Raw genomic sequence first — 13,758 nt, 5'->3', positions numbered from 1 at the left:
AATTGGGGATTGCAAAGAAATGGCCGTATCTGATAAGTCACATACCGTATTTTTCGCTCTATAAGACGCACCAGACCACAAGACGCACCTAGTTTTTGGAGGAGGAAAACAAGAAAAAAAAGCAGCGATCCCTCTTGCTCTTCTGGCTTCTGGGATAGCTGTGCAGCCTGCATTGGCTCCATAAGACGCACACACATTCCCCCTTACTTTTTAAGAGGGGAAAAATGAGTCTTAAGAGCAAAAAATACGGTCTTTTCCATTAACCTCCCATGCATCCATCAGTAAGCTGAACTGCGAAGCCTTTCGGTGATACTTGGGAAGGGGAAGGGCTGTTTGCTCACCTTATCCTCTTCATCCTCTTGAAGGTCTTCCCGCCCCATTATTACAGCTCGGCTCCTTTTTCTTCTCAGAGCGGCAGCCATAAAGCAAGGCACCTTGCCATTATTATCAGCAGGGAACTGCAGAAACTCCCAGGTGGACTTTATGTATTTATTTTGTAATAGGTGTAGAAGGGGAAAAGGGTGGGGCCATTTATTGCCCAGTTGGAGGCCCACCTGGAACAGCGTCACCTTGGCAAGGTATGGCACCCCCTCTCCACACACACCCCCCTCTCTCCCAAGCCACCCCAATTCATCTTATCTGGGTGTTAATGCCTGTTAATGCCTCCAACACGTTTCAACTTATCTGGGTGTTCATTGCAGCCCAGCCAGTTTCTATTATGAGAGCCAAGAGGTTAACTCTTTCAGTGCTTCTCACAAGAAGCACTTGGGCTTCCTGGCCCTCAATGACATTTTTTATTATTATGGCTTTATTAGTTAAAAAAAGAGAAAAAACAGTAAACAAAAAACCAAAGGATAATGTTGTTGTTTAGTCGTGTCCGACTCTTTGTGACCCCCTGGACCAGAGCATGCCAGGCACTCCTGTCTTCCACTGCCTCCTGCAGTTTGGTCAAACTCATGCTGGTAGCTTCGAGAACACTGTCCAACCATCTCGTCCTCTGTCGTCCCCTTCTCCTTGTACCCTCCATCTTTCCCAACACCAGAGTCTTTTCCAGAGAGTCTTCTCTTCTCATGAGGTGGCCAAAGTACTGGAGCCTCAGCTTCAGGATCTGTCCTTCCAGTGAGCACTCAGGGCTGATTTCCTTAAGAATGGATAGGTTTGATCTTCTTGCAGTCCATGGGACTCTCCAGAGTCTCCTCCAGCACCATAATTCAAAAGTATCCATTCTTCGGCGATCAGCCTTCTTTATGGTCCAGCTCTCACTTCCATACATCACTACTGGGAAAACCATGGCTTTAACTATACGGACCTTTGTTGGTAAGGTGATATCTCTGCTTTTTAAGATGCTGTCTAGGTTTGCCATCGCCTTTCTCCCAAGGAGCAGGCGTCTTTTAATTTCGTGGCTACTGTCACCATCTGCAGTGATCATGGAGCCCAAGAAAGTAAAATCTCTCACTGCCTCCATTTATTCCCCTTCTATTTGCCAGGAGGTGATGGGGCCAGTGGATAATACGAATTACAAAAAGGAAATGGATTTCTTATAACACAACTTCTGTTATGACTTCCAGTCACACCATCGAGTGTCCTGGGTTACCTTTACGTAACACACTTTTTTTTATCACTCCAATCTTATCCCATACTTTTAGTTTTTTAAGATTTTCTATGATTCTACAGGGGTCCTTCTAAGCCTGCCAGAGAATTCACATTTTTACAATGCTCTTTACGATATTTTCTGTAAATACCCCACTCTCTAATCAATGTTTGATCTGTGTTATCTCTAATTCTTCCCATTATCTTTGCTAATTCTGTAAATTCTAATAATTTTGTCTGCCAGTTCCCTTTGGTCGGGATGGAATCTCCTTTCCAATTTTTGGCTACTAAGATTCTTGCTGACACTGTTCCTCTTATTTGGGGGAATAGCCTACCTGTTAAATTGGAAGTTAAACCGGTAATGGTTCAATGGGCCAGAGGCTTTGGTTATAATATTCCAACAGACGCATGGGAAAGATTATGGAAAGAAGAGCTGAAGTTTACGGCATGTTAGACCCTGAAAGGGAACTTCATGTAAATGCTTTTCCGTTGGTATCTATCACCATCAAATTTGGCAAAAATGTACAGAACCAGGTCAAGCATTTGTTGGAGATGTAGAGAGGCTGAGGGTACGATGAGACACATGTGGTGGAATTGTAGGAAAATAAGGGAATTTTGAGACTTAATATATAATGAGCTCAAAAAGATGTTTAAAATCTCTTTTGGGGGGGGAACCCGAATGATTAAGTGACAATTTTAGGTTATATTTTAGTGATCAAGATTTAATGTATATTTTTAACTGCTGTTATATCTGAATTGTCTCTGTTAAACCCAACTGCAATTCAATGTATTCCTGTTGTGTTTTATGATTTTTCTGATAATGTAAGTGAGCCGGAACTGGTCTGCAACCGTAATAATAAAATTCATTCATTCAACCCAAAGCCTTTCTACTGGGTATAGCAGGTAGGCACCCGATGATATAAAGGAGACCCTCCCAGTCTCCCTATTTCCCAGGCAGGGGCGTCTTACCTATAGAGGTTAGTGACACTGGACGCCAGGGCGCCAAGTTCTGGAGGGCACCAGGGAAGAGGCGGAGGCTGAACATGGCACCTCCTAGAATCAGCTGGCCGCCCTCACCCGCCTCCACCATGCCACACCGAAGCAGCGCCCTCCAGCCGCTGCCTGCCTCCTCCAGCCCTGCCGGCAGCGCCGTCTTGGTTGACAACACTGGGAAGGGACGGGAGTGCCAGAGGGAGCTTTGCACCACAGCGCCGGATATGCTTAAGACGGCCCTGTTTCCAGGGACAGTCCTGGATTTACAGAAGCTGTCCTGGTTTCTGATCCCGGAATTCGTAGGAGGAATAGATGTGTTGGGTGTGGGTGGGATAGGGAGCCCTCATTGCAATGTCCAGAAACTTAGATAATACAACAAGGCTTTCTTTTTCTCTCTCTATTTTTTTAAATATTGATCGCTGAAGAATTGATGCTTTTGAATTCTGGCGCTGGAGGAGACTCTTGAGAGTCCCATGGACTGCAAGAAGATCCAACCTCTCCATTCTGAAGGAAATCAGCCCTGAGTGCTCACTGGAAGGACAGATCCTGAAGCTGAGGCTCCAAGACTTTGGCCACCTCATGAGAAGAGAAGACTCCCTGGAAAAGACCCTGATGTTGAGAAAGATGGAGGGCACAAGGAGAAGGGGACGACAGAGGACGAGATGGTTGGACAGTGTTCTCGAAGCTACCAGCATGAGTTTGACCAAATTTCAGGAGGCAGTGGAAGACAGGAGTGCCTGGCGTGCTCTGGTCCAGGGGGTCATGAGGAGTTGGACACAACGAAATGACTAAACAACAACAACAAAAATTAGTTTTTTTAACATATGATTTCCAACATTCATATAACATAATTTCTTATCTTAGACCATATTTTTTACTTCCGTCAACTCCTCTGATGATTTTTCGCTCTTTATCACTTATTCTGCATTTCTTAATTTCTCTATTACTCTTAATTATCATTAAGTAATAATTCTCCTCATGGTCTTTCTTGCAATATTTCAAATAGTCCTCCTTACAAAACGTCTTGCAATCCTACTAGCGTAATCTGTTCATTACAATTACTTTTCAAATAGTTCATATATTTACCGGTACTCAAGTCTTCTAAGAATCTCTGGTCCTGCAGGTTTCGAATCCTTCTTTTTCTCTCTCTAAGGGTGAATTTCATGGGACGTGGTTTGCCCTTGTCAAAATGTTAGTAAAATTTAAATAATAATTTCTTATTGGGTTGGGCTAGATGACCCTCACGTCCCTTCCAACTCTTAAGATTCTATGATTCCTAAATGATCACTGCCAATTTCTTTCTTTCCTTTCCAGGCTTGGCATCTGTGCCTTGATGAGCTTTTCTAGGTCAGAGACATTTCTGAGCGTCCTTTTTTTGCATCGTGCTGACATCTCTGCGCTTGGGAAAATCATCACCAGTTGCCATTCTACTTGTTGTGCGCTCTCGTGGAAAGAAGAAGAGGGAAGCTGTCACTGAGAGAAAACAAGAGAACATACATCTCCCCACGGCCTGACCTGTGGGTCCCTTTACTCCCAGAATAGAGGAAACAGAAAATATCACATCACTGGGAAAAAGAAAGACTAGGCTCTTAATTTAGGAGTCAAGTCTATTGACATTCCTCAGCAAGTCGCTCAGGATATCTTCTTAATGTTTAAAGGTAAAGGGACCCCTGACCATTAGGTCCAGTCGTGGCCAACTCTGGGGTTGTGGTGCTCATCTCGCTTTATTGGCCGAGGGAGCCAGCTTACAGCTTCTGGGTCATGTGGCCAGCATGACTAAGCCACTTCTGGCAAACCAGAGCAGTGCACGGAAACGCCGTTTACCTTCCCACTGGAGCGGTACCTATTTATCTACTTGCACTTTGACGTGCTTTCGAACTGCTAGGTTGGCAGGAGCAGGGACTGAGCAACGGGAGCTCACGCCGTCACGGGGATTCGAACTGCCGACCTTCTGATCGGCAAGCCCTAGGCTTTGTGGTTTAACCCACAGCACCACCCACATCCTTAATGTTTAGGTTGCTCCTAATCCCAAAATCAACCAGCCTGGGAATCTTGGATGTGTTCGTGCTCCCCTTAGCACTAGAGATTTAAACTTGGCAGGGATTCAGAAGTAAGCTGAAAATAGGATCGAGGAAGGATAAACAGGAATGTGTGTTTTGCTTTGGAATCAAAGCAGGACTGTGTTTCGAAACCTCTGGCAGACTTCCTAGGACCTCTGATGTCTCATTCAGATTTACTGCAGGAGAGCCTCTTGTGGTTTGAGCAGCCTGAAATTGAGTGTCCAGTATCCTCTCCACATCTCGCCTATTGCAACATTTTAATCGTATCCACACCAAATCATTTCCTGTAATTTCGTCTAATCTGGCAGCACTTTACAGGCATACCTCATGTTACAGACGCTTCAGGTTGCATTTTTTTCGGGTTACGGACGCGCCAAACCCCAGAAGTACCCAGGTTTCAGTGGTTGCGCATGCGCAGAAGCGCAAAAAAATTGCGCTTTGCACATGCGCAGAAGTGCTAAATTGTGCTTTGCGCATGCGCAGAAGCACTGAATCACAACCTGTGCATGCGCACACACGGTGCTGCAGGTTGCGAACGTACTTCCCGCATGGATCACGTTCGCAACCCAAGCATCCACTGTAGTTGTGAAACAAGGCCTGCTTAATATGGCATACATTTTATTCCCCCACTCATTTATCTTCCACTTAGCTCAGTGGCAGAGCACCTGCAGAAGGCCCCAAGTTTAATAATAATAATAATAATAATAATAATAATAATAATAATAATAGATTACTTGACACGGGTGGGCTTGCCGATCAGAAGGTAGGCGGTTCGAATCCCCGTGACAGGGTGAGCTCCCGTTGCTCGGTCCCTGCTCCTGCCCACCTAGCAGTTTGAAAGCATCTGTGCACTGCTCTAGTTCGCCAGAAGCGGCTTAGTTATGCTGGCCACATGACCCAGAAGCTGTCGGTGGACAAACGCCAGCTCCCTCAGCCTATAGAGCGAGATGAGCGCACAATCCCAGAGTCGTTCGTGACTGGATTTAATGGTCAGGGGTCCCTTTACTTTTTTATTACTCATAACCTGCCCATCTGGCTGGGTTTTCCCAGCTGCTCTGGGAGGCTCCCAACAGAATATGAAAACAGGGGATGACCTTCAGATGTCTTCTAAAAGTCAGATAGTTGTTTATTTCCTTGACATCTGATGGGAGGGCGTTCCACAGGGCGGGCGCCACTACCGAGAAGGCCCTCTGCCTGGTTCCCTGTAACCTCACTTCTCGCAGGGAGGGAACTGCCAGAAGGCCCTCGGAGCTGGACCTCAGTGTCCAGGCAGAACGATGGGGGTGGAGACGCTCCTTCAGGTATACTGGCATCTCTTGGTAAGACTGTGAATGTCACCTGTCTGAAACTCTAGAGAGTCACTGCCGAACAATGAGACTCACTGCAAGATAGCTTGGTATGCTTGGGTGTTTCATGGTAACTCACGTGCGCAGGAATGTATTTTCATGGCTTTAAGACTATAAAACCCATGATGCAGTGCACCTGTGAGCGGGACACCTGCAGGCGTGAAAACATTCAGAGCCTTGAATCAGTGAGCAACTGAAAAAGGCCCAGAAGAAAGGAAGTCAGGGTATAAACAGAATGAATGAATGCATCAATAAATAAATAATAGGATAAACAGAGCCATCTGAAATTCAATTAGACAAATGGATTTTCCATGGAAATTGCTCCCAAGAAAGCAAGATTCCTCCTGTGGGCTTCAGCAGAAGCCTTGGATAAAAGCTCCATGCAAATGGAGATAATCTCCGTGAGGAAGGTGACTGTTTTTGCTGCAAAGTGAGCTCTGTCCGTCGCAGGATCGAAAGCCTTTTCCATCTGACTTTGAAGTCATTAAGTCACGTCTCGCCCCAGTGAGCTCCAGCCAGCTTGACCTTTTCTTTGTTTTATATCCAGAAATTAAAAACAACCAGCCCAGGTCCTGTGACATTATTGGGCCCTCCGGGAGTGTTCCTGCAAAGTCTCTCATCATTGCAGCTGGTCAGGCAACCTTAAAGAGACATGAGGTGCGCATAACTCTTAGAGCAAGATTTGCACATGACTCACCAAAGCAGCACTTCCTCCAACGGACGTTTCCTGGTGTCTGGTCTGTGACTCCATTTTCAAAGCCCTACTAAATGATTTCTCACTGTTTCTGGCTATGCCTACAGGCTTGCTGGAGAAGAAATGGTACCTCTGAGCATGTGCAAAGTGACAATCCCCAGAATGGGTACTTCTCTGAGTTTATTGACTAAGTCACCCTGGAAGTTGAAGAACCTCTCAGCTCCTTTCACAAAAGTCAAGTGCAGCTGAGAGGTGTAGGAATGTTTACTTGGGCGTAAGAGCCTAGTGGGCTGGGTAGGGCTTGCTCTCTAGTAAGTGCACATAAGAACACAGATTTTGAGGGGGTTCTGTATTCTCACATCTCTAGGATGATCTGCCACAACAGGCTGCTCAGGTGAGAAACATGAGCTCTTAAAACAAGCCCTGAATGACCACATCCAAGCTGGCTGGGGCTTGGGGAGCTGTATGCCAAAACCGCTGGAGGGCACCAGGTTGGGAATGGCGGCAGCAGCTAATAGACACTCGCTATCAGTGGTGATAGAGAAGCATGAAACATACAGAAGCAAAAATGAGTGTGGGAAAAGATATTCACCATCCATTCATCTAGCTCAGGCCTGTCCAACTGGTCGATTGCAATCTATCGGTCGATCACGGGCTGTTCGTGGTAGATCCAGGTAAATCGTGAGATCTCCATCGATCAACTCAAAAGCTCAACAACTGTGATCTTCCTCCCTAAAAGAAGCTCAACAACTCTAGTCTCTGCCCCTAAAAAAAAGTATAAAAACTTTGGTCAACCTTTCATCCCCCCAAAAAGCTCAACAACTCTGGTCAAGCCAATGGGTGGATCACTGCCAGTTTATTTATCAATCAATCTTTATTACGGTCCAGAGACCCAACAAATCGTTACAAAGCAATGCACAATTGAGACAAGCCTACCTCCAGGTTAAACAAGCATTTTGTTCAGACTTAAAAATAGGGATCATTGGTTCTTGCAACCACCAATAAAAACTTCGCCACTGCTAATGTTCTAGCGTTTGTCCGGTCTTCCAATAGGAACCTGACATAGTGAGCCTCTGATTTTCCCGGGAAAGGGACCAGCAAAGGTAATATCAGTTCAGCCCTGGCTTGCTCGTATTTCGCACAGTGCAGCAAAATATGTTTTATAGAATTGATGTCTTGGGTGCACGAGCAAAGTCTGTCCTGGTAGGGAACTCCTCTCAACCTGCCATCCAACACTGCAGAAGGAAAGACGTTTAGTCTGGCTTTGGTGTATAACCTTCGATAATTTGGTACTGTCAGGTTTTTAATGTGAGGTGTTAACTTAAAGACATGCCCATATTGTACTCCTACTGCCAGCGGACTACAGACTGCGTGTGGTTGAGCTCGCAAGTCACTGTGTGTATTATCCCAGTTTATTTATAGTGGGAGTAGATCGCAGTCTCTTGGACACCCCTGATCTAGCTCAATTTTTCCCAAAGTGGGTGGTAGGACTCTCCGTGGGTGGGGTGGGCGCTAAGAGGCAAGGGGGTGGCCAGCTGCAAGGATGTTGCTTGCCCAAAGTTGGAAAGACAATAAGATACCTATCTGCAGACTGGCAGATGAAACTATTGGACTATGCAGAGACGGCAAGATTAACTGGGGAAATCAGAAATCAGGAGGATCAAAACTTCCAACAGAGAATGGGTCAAATATAGATTGTATTTGAAAGACCACTGTAAACACTTGAACTCTTTGGCAGACTCTTGCAATGATATATAGACTTTGTATATAACGGAGGACTGTAAACTGGATGGACTTATAACACGAAGTTGGGAAAGCTTTTTAATGAACCCACAGAGGGAAGTCCTAGGATTCGAGAAAATCTCGTGTAAAATTCTAATATTTGCAAGAATATTTTTTGTGTGAATGAACTTGTAAAACCAAATTAATTTTAAAAAAGAGAGAGGCAAGGGGGTGACAGGGGGGTGCTGGCTGTGTCAGTGAGATAACAACAAAAACAACAACTTATACCCTGCCCATCTGGCTGGGTTGCCAAGGTGGCATTTTTGTTTCAACCATGTTTGTTTTTTAGAATGCTCCCTGCTTAGAGGCTTTTGCAATGCGGAGTGGTACAGAAATGCTTTTAAATAAGTAAAACAAAGAATCAAAAGCTGGTGAATTTTGACGAGGACAATTTTTTAATTACAGTGGACGCTCAGGTTGCAAACGTGATCTGTGTGGGAGGCACGTTCACGACCCGCAGCATTCACAACCCACAGCGCCGCGTCTGCACATGCGCGGGTTGCGATTTGGCGCTTCTGCGCATGTGCAAAGTGTGATTTAGTGGTTTTGCGCATGCACGAGCGCCAAAACCTGGAAGTAACCCGTTCCAGTACTTCTGGGTTTGGTGTGGTGCACAACCCGAAAACACGCAACCTGAAGCGTCTGTAACCCAAGGTAAGTAAAGGTAAAGGGACCCCTGACCATTAGGTCCAGTCGTGGCCGACTCTGGGGTTGCGGCGCTCATCTCACTTTACTGGCCGAGGGAGCCGGCATACGGCTTCCAGGTCATGTGGCTAGCATGGCTAAGCCGCTTCTGGCGAACCAGAGCAGCGCACGGAAACGCCGTTTACCTTCCCGCCAGAGCGGTACCTATTTATCTACTTGCACTTTGATGTGCTTTTGAACTGCTAGGTTGGCAGGAGCAGGGACCGAGCAACAGGAGCTCACCCCGTCGCAGGGATTTGAACCGCCAACCTTCTGATTGGCAAGTCCTAGGCTCTGTGGTTTAACCCAAAGCGCCACCCGCATCCCATAACCTGAGGTATGACTGTATTATTATTATTTTAAAAAAACAACAACACCAAAATATCATAGTCATGAAGAATTGTGATAACTGAATTTAAGATGGAGGGGGGATAAAGGAGAGAAAGTGAAATTGACAGAAAGTGAAATTGACAGATGTAGCCAAGCGCCCCACAATTGGGAGGGTGAAGCCCTGCTCCCTTTCACCCCCCACCCCAAGCCAAACTATCAGCCCCCCGAGTGCTACCCAAGGAGCCCGAAGGACACAATTCTCTCCTCCCCGCAGTTCCCAGCCAGAATGGGTCTGCGGGCTGCCTCTGCCTGGCCTGATCATTAGACGTGAGGCACACTTGCCGGGTCAGAGGTCAAGGTCTGGTCTGCGCCGTCCGCTGACCGCAGCACCCCATCTCGATGACAGATGGAGATTTACCATCAGGTTGGAAGGTGGGGACTGGGCTTCCCCCAGGGGTACAGCACTTTTGTCTCTGGCTGACGACTGTCGCGCTGGTTTTCGCTCATTAGGGAAGCGAACGTCCCTCCCTGAGCCCCCCACCCAAAAAAACCCTCTTCATTTCACCCCCCAGATGGCTGAGCGGCCTGCTGACAGTCGGGGCTGCAAAGACCCTCTTTTGAGAAGCTAAGATGAGGCACTCAACTGGGCTGGGGCAGGCCAGCACCCCGGGGACCACCGCCTTTTGTCCCCTCCTAACCCTGCACAGCAAAAGCCCCTCGCCTCCATCCCCCCCAAGGGATGAGCAGACAGAAGCCTTTCAACTTTCAACTTGACCTGGTCTTTTGGTATGGAAATTGGATGCAAATCGGGCAGGGAAGCAAAGAATGGCGTGAGGTCTCCTGACGCCAGCCGTTTGTTAGCTGCAAATTATTATTTGGGGGGGGGGGGGCGGAATCCATATCACCCCTGAAAAATTGCAGGACTGCTACGGAGAACAAGGGGAAGGAAAGAATTTGAAAGAGGCATATCCATTCTCCGTTCGTTTCTGCCACATCTATATGCATACCCTCCAATGTGAAAATAGGGATGCCCTATATAATAATAATAATAATAATAATAATAATAATAATAATAATAATAATATCCTGCCCATCAGACTGGGTTGCCCCAGCCACTCTGGGTGGCTTCCAACATATATGAAAACATAATAAAGCATTAAACATTAAGAAACTTCCTTATTCAGGGCTGCCTTCAAATGTCTCCCCTAAGTGTTGTATAGTTACTTCTCTTTTTTGGTATATAATTTTTATTAAATTTTCTGTTTTACAATTTATTTATTTTTTTAAGAAATATTTATTAAAGTTTTACAAAGGCATGAATACAAAAATACATGAAAGAAAAAATAAGAATAAAAAATATAACATACAAAAGACAAAAAAAGTAAGAAAAATTTAAAAACAAATCCGTTTTTCATAACTTTAAACTCCTTTGCTTGTTTCTTTGACCTCCTCACACCTCCCCTTTTTGTATTCCCATTTACATAATCAAGTCAGCAAATCCTTACCCTCTTTCGTTTATCTTAACTCTATATCTTAACATTTTTTAACTCTATATTTTCATCCATTATCAATTCATTTTTGCATATTCTTATTAACTTTGTTGCTAATGCCACTTATTTTCAATCCAACATCATTTTAACATTCATTGATTTTACTGTATTTCTGCAGATAGTCTTTAAATTTCTTCCAATCTTCTTCCACCAACTCTTCTCCCAGGTCTCGGATTCTGCCAGTCATTTCCGCCAATTCCATATAGTCCATTACCTTCATCTGCCACTCTTCCAGGGTGGGTAAATCTTGTGTCTTCCAATACTTTGCAATAAGTATTCTTGCTGCTGTTGTTGCATACATGAAGAAAGTTCTATCCTTCTTTGGCACCAATTGGCCGACTATGCCCAGGAGAAAGGCCTCTGGTTTCTTCAGAAAGGTATATTTAAATACCTTTTTCATTTCCTTATAGATCATCTCCCAGAAAGCCTTAATCTTTGGGCACGTCCACCAAAGGTGAAAGAATGTACCTTTCTTTACATTTCCAACACTTTCTTTCACTTTCTTTACATTTCCAACATTTATTATCGGGCAGATGATATATTTTTGCAAGCTTGACTGGTGTCATGTACCACCTGTATATCATTTTCATAATATTCTCTCTTAAGGCATTACATGCCGTAAATTTCATACCGGTGGTCCACAACTGTTCCCAGTCAGCAAACATAATGTTATGTCCAACATCTTGTGCCCATTTAATCATAGCAGATTTAACCGTTTCATCCTGCGTATTCCATTTTAACAGCAAGTTATACATTCTTGAAAGTATCTTAGTTTTGGGATCTAACAGTTCTGTTTCCAATTTTGATTTTTCCACCTGGAAGCCAATTTTTTTATCCAAATTATAGGCCTCTCTTATTTGATAATAATGTAACCAGTCTCACACCTTATCTTTTAATTTCTCAAAACTCTGTAATTTCAATTTGTCTCCATCTTGTTCCAATATTTCCCAATATTTCGGCCAATTGGCCTCCATACTCAGCTTCTTCTGAGCCTTTGCTTCCATTGGTGACAACCACCTTGGGGTTTTAATTTCCAGTAAGTCTTTGTATCTTATCCAGACATTGAACAATGCTTTCCTGACAATATGGTTTTTAAATGCTTTATGTGCTTTAACCTTGTCGTACCACAAATATGCATGCCACCCAAAAACATTATTGAAACCTTCTAAGTCCAAAATGTCTGTGTTCTCAAGAAGCAGCCAATCTTTCAACCAGCAGAATGCTGCTGATTCATAGTAAAGTTTAAGGTCCGGCAGGGCAAATCCACCTCTTTCCTTTACGTCAGTTAGTATTTTAAATTTTATTCTGGGCTTCTTGCCCTGCCAGACAAATCTAGAAATATCTTTCTGCCACTTCTTGAAACAGTCCATCTTGTCCAAAATTTGCAATGACTGAAACAAAAATAACATTTTTGGCAATACATTCATCTTTATAGCTGCAATTCGACCCAACAAGGAAAGCTTCAAATTTGACCATATTTCCAAATCTTTTTTCACTTCTATCCAACATTTCTCACAGTTATCTTTAAATAAATTTAAATTCTTAGCAGTCATATTAACCCCCAAATATTTTACTTTCTTAACTAATGTTAAACCTGTCTCCTTCTGAAACCTCTCTTTCTCAATTGGTGTGAAATTTTTCTCAAGCACTTTAGTTTTTGACTTGTTCAGCTTAAATCCTGCCACATGACCAAATTCTTTAATCAGTTCTAATACTCTTTTTGTACTAGATTCTGGCTCCTGTAACGTCAAAACTAGGTCATCTGCAAAAGCTTTCAATTTGTATTGTTTGGCTCCGACCTGAATACCTTTAATCAGACGGTCCCTTCTAATCATATTCAGCAAAACCTCCAGAACCGAAATAAAAAGCAATGGGGAAATTGGGCAGCCTTGTCGTGTCCCTTTCTCTATCTTAAATTCCTCTGTCATCACATTATTGACTATTAACTTAGCCTTTTGTTCTGAGTAAATTGCACTTATACCATTTTCAAACCCTTGGCCCACCCCCATTCCCTGAAGACTTTTCTTCATAAAATTCCAAGAAATATTATCAAAGGCTTTTTCCGCATCTATAAAAATTAAAACTGCTTTGGTATTGATGTTCACTTGCAGCTTCTCCAAAATGTTAATTATATTCCTCGTATTGTCAGACAGATGTCTACCTGGGAGAAAGCCAGCTTGGTCTTTATGTATCTCTTCGACTAATACCTTTTTTAATCTGTTAGCCAAGATATCAGCAAAAATTTTGTAATCCACATTAAGCAGGGATATGGGGCGGTAGTTCTTGAGTTGTGTCTTTTCAGACTCAGTTTTCGGTATAAGTGTAATGTAAGCTTCCTTCCATGACTCTGGCGCCTTTTCCCCCTCCAAAATTTTATTACAGACCTCCTTTAGTGGCTGAATTAACCAGTCTTTCAAAAATCTATAGTATTTGGAGGTTAGACCATCCGGCCCTGGAGTTTTACCCAACTGCATGTTCTGAATGGCACCTTCTACCTCCTGTTCTGTAATTTTGTGGTTCAACATTATCTTATTTTCTTGAGAGATTTTTTGTAATCCATTTGTTCTTAAAAATTGGTCTAAATCAGTCTCTTTCTGTGGCCCTTGTGTATATAGTTGTTTAAAGTATCTCTGGAAGCACTTTCTAATCTCCAATGGATTCTGTATGTTCTTTCCTTCCACATCCAGATTTGTGATAGTGTTTAATTTTTGTCTTTTTTTCATCTGCCA

The 13,758-nt window shown here is 43.8% G+C and overlaps 2 protein-coding genes across 4 annotated transcripts in view; both read left to right on the top strand.

Annotated features, from left to right (window-relative positions):
* Positions 1–13,758, top strand: part of ANGPT4 (angiopoietin 4) — a 199,884-nt gene that overhangs the window by 121,150 nt on the left and 64,976 nt on the right. For 2 of the 3 annotated variants that reach the window (XR_014549185.1, XR_014549186.1), the window contains exon 10: positions 854–1,056. The exons of the other annotated variant lie outside the window; for it this stretch is intronic. The gene's annotated coding sequence lies outside the window, so the exon portion shown is untranslated. Of the gene's footprint in view, positions 1–853; positions 1,057–13,758 lie in introns of those variants that run through there. 3 annotated transcript variants of the gene reach the window in all.
* RSPO4 (R-spondin 4) overlaps positions 1–13,758 on the top strand; it is a 199,046-nt gene that overhangs the window by 168,425 nt on the left and 16,863 nt on the right. The window lies entirely within an intron of this gene.

The sequence above is a fragment of the Podarcis filfolensis genome (genome assembly GCF_964270895.1).
Source record: "Podarcis filfolensis genome assembly, chromosome: 6".
NCBI lineage: Eukaryota > Metazoa > Chordata > Lepidosauria > Squamata > Lacertidae > Podarcis > Podarcis filfolensis.
This window is presented reverse-complemented; position numbering and strand designations above follow the sequence as displayed.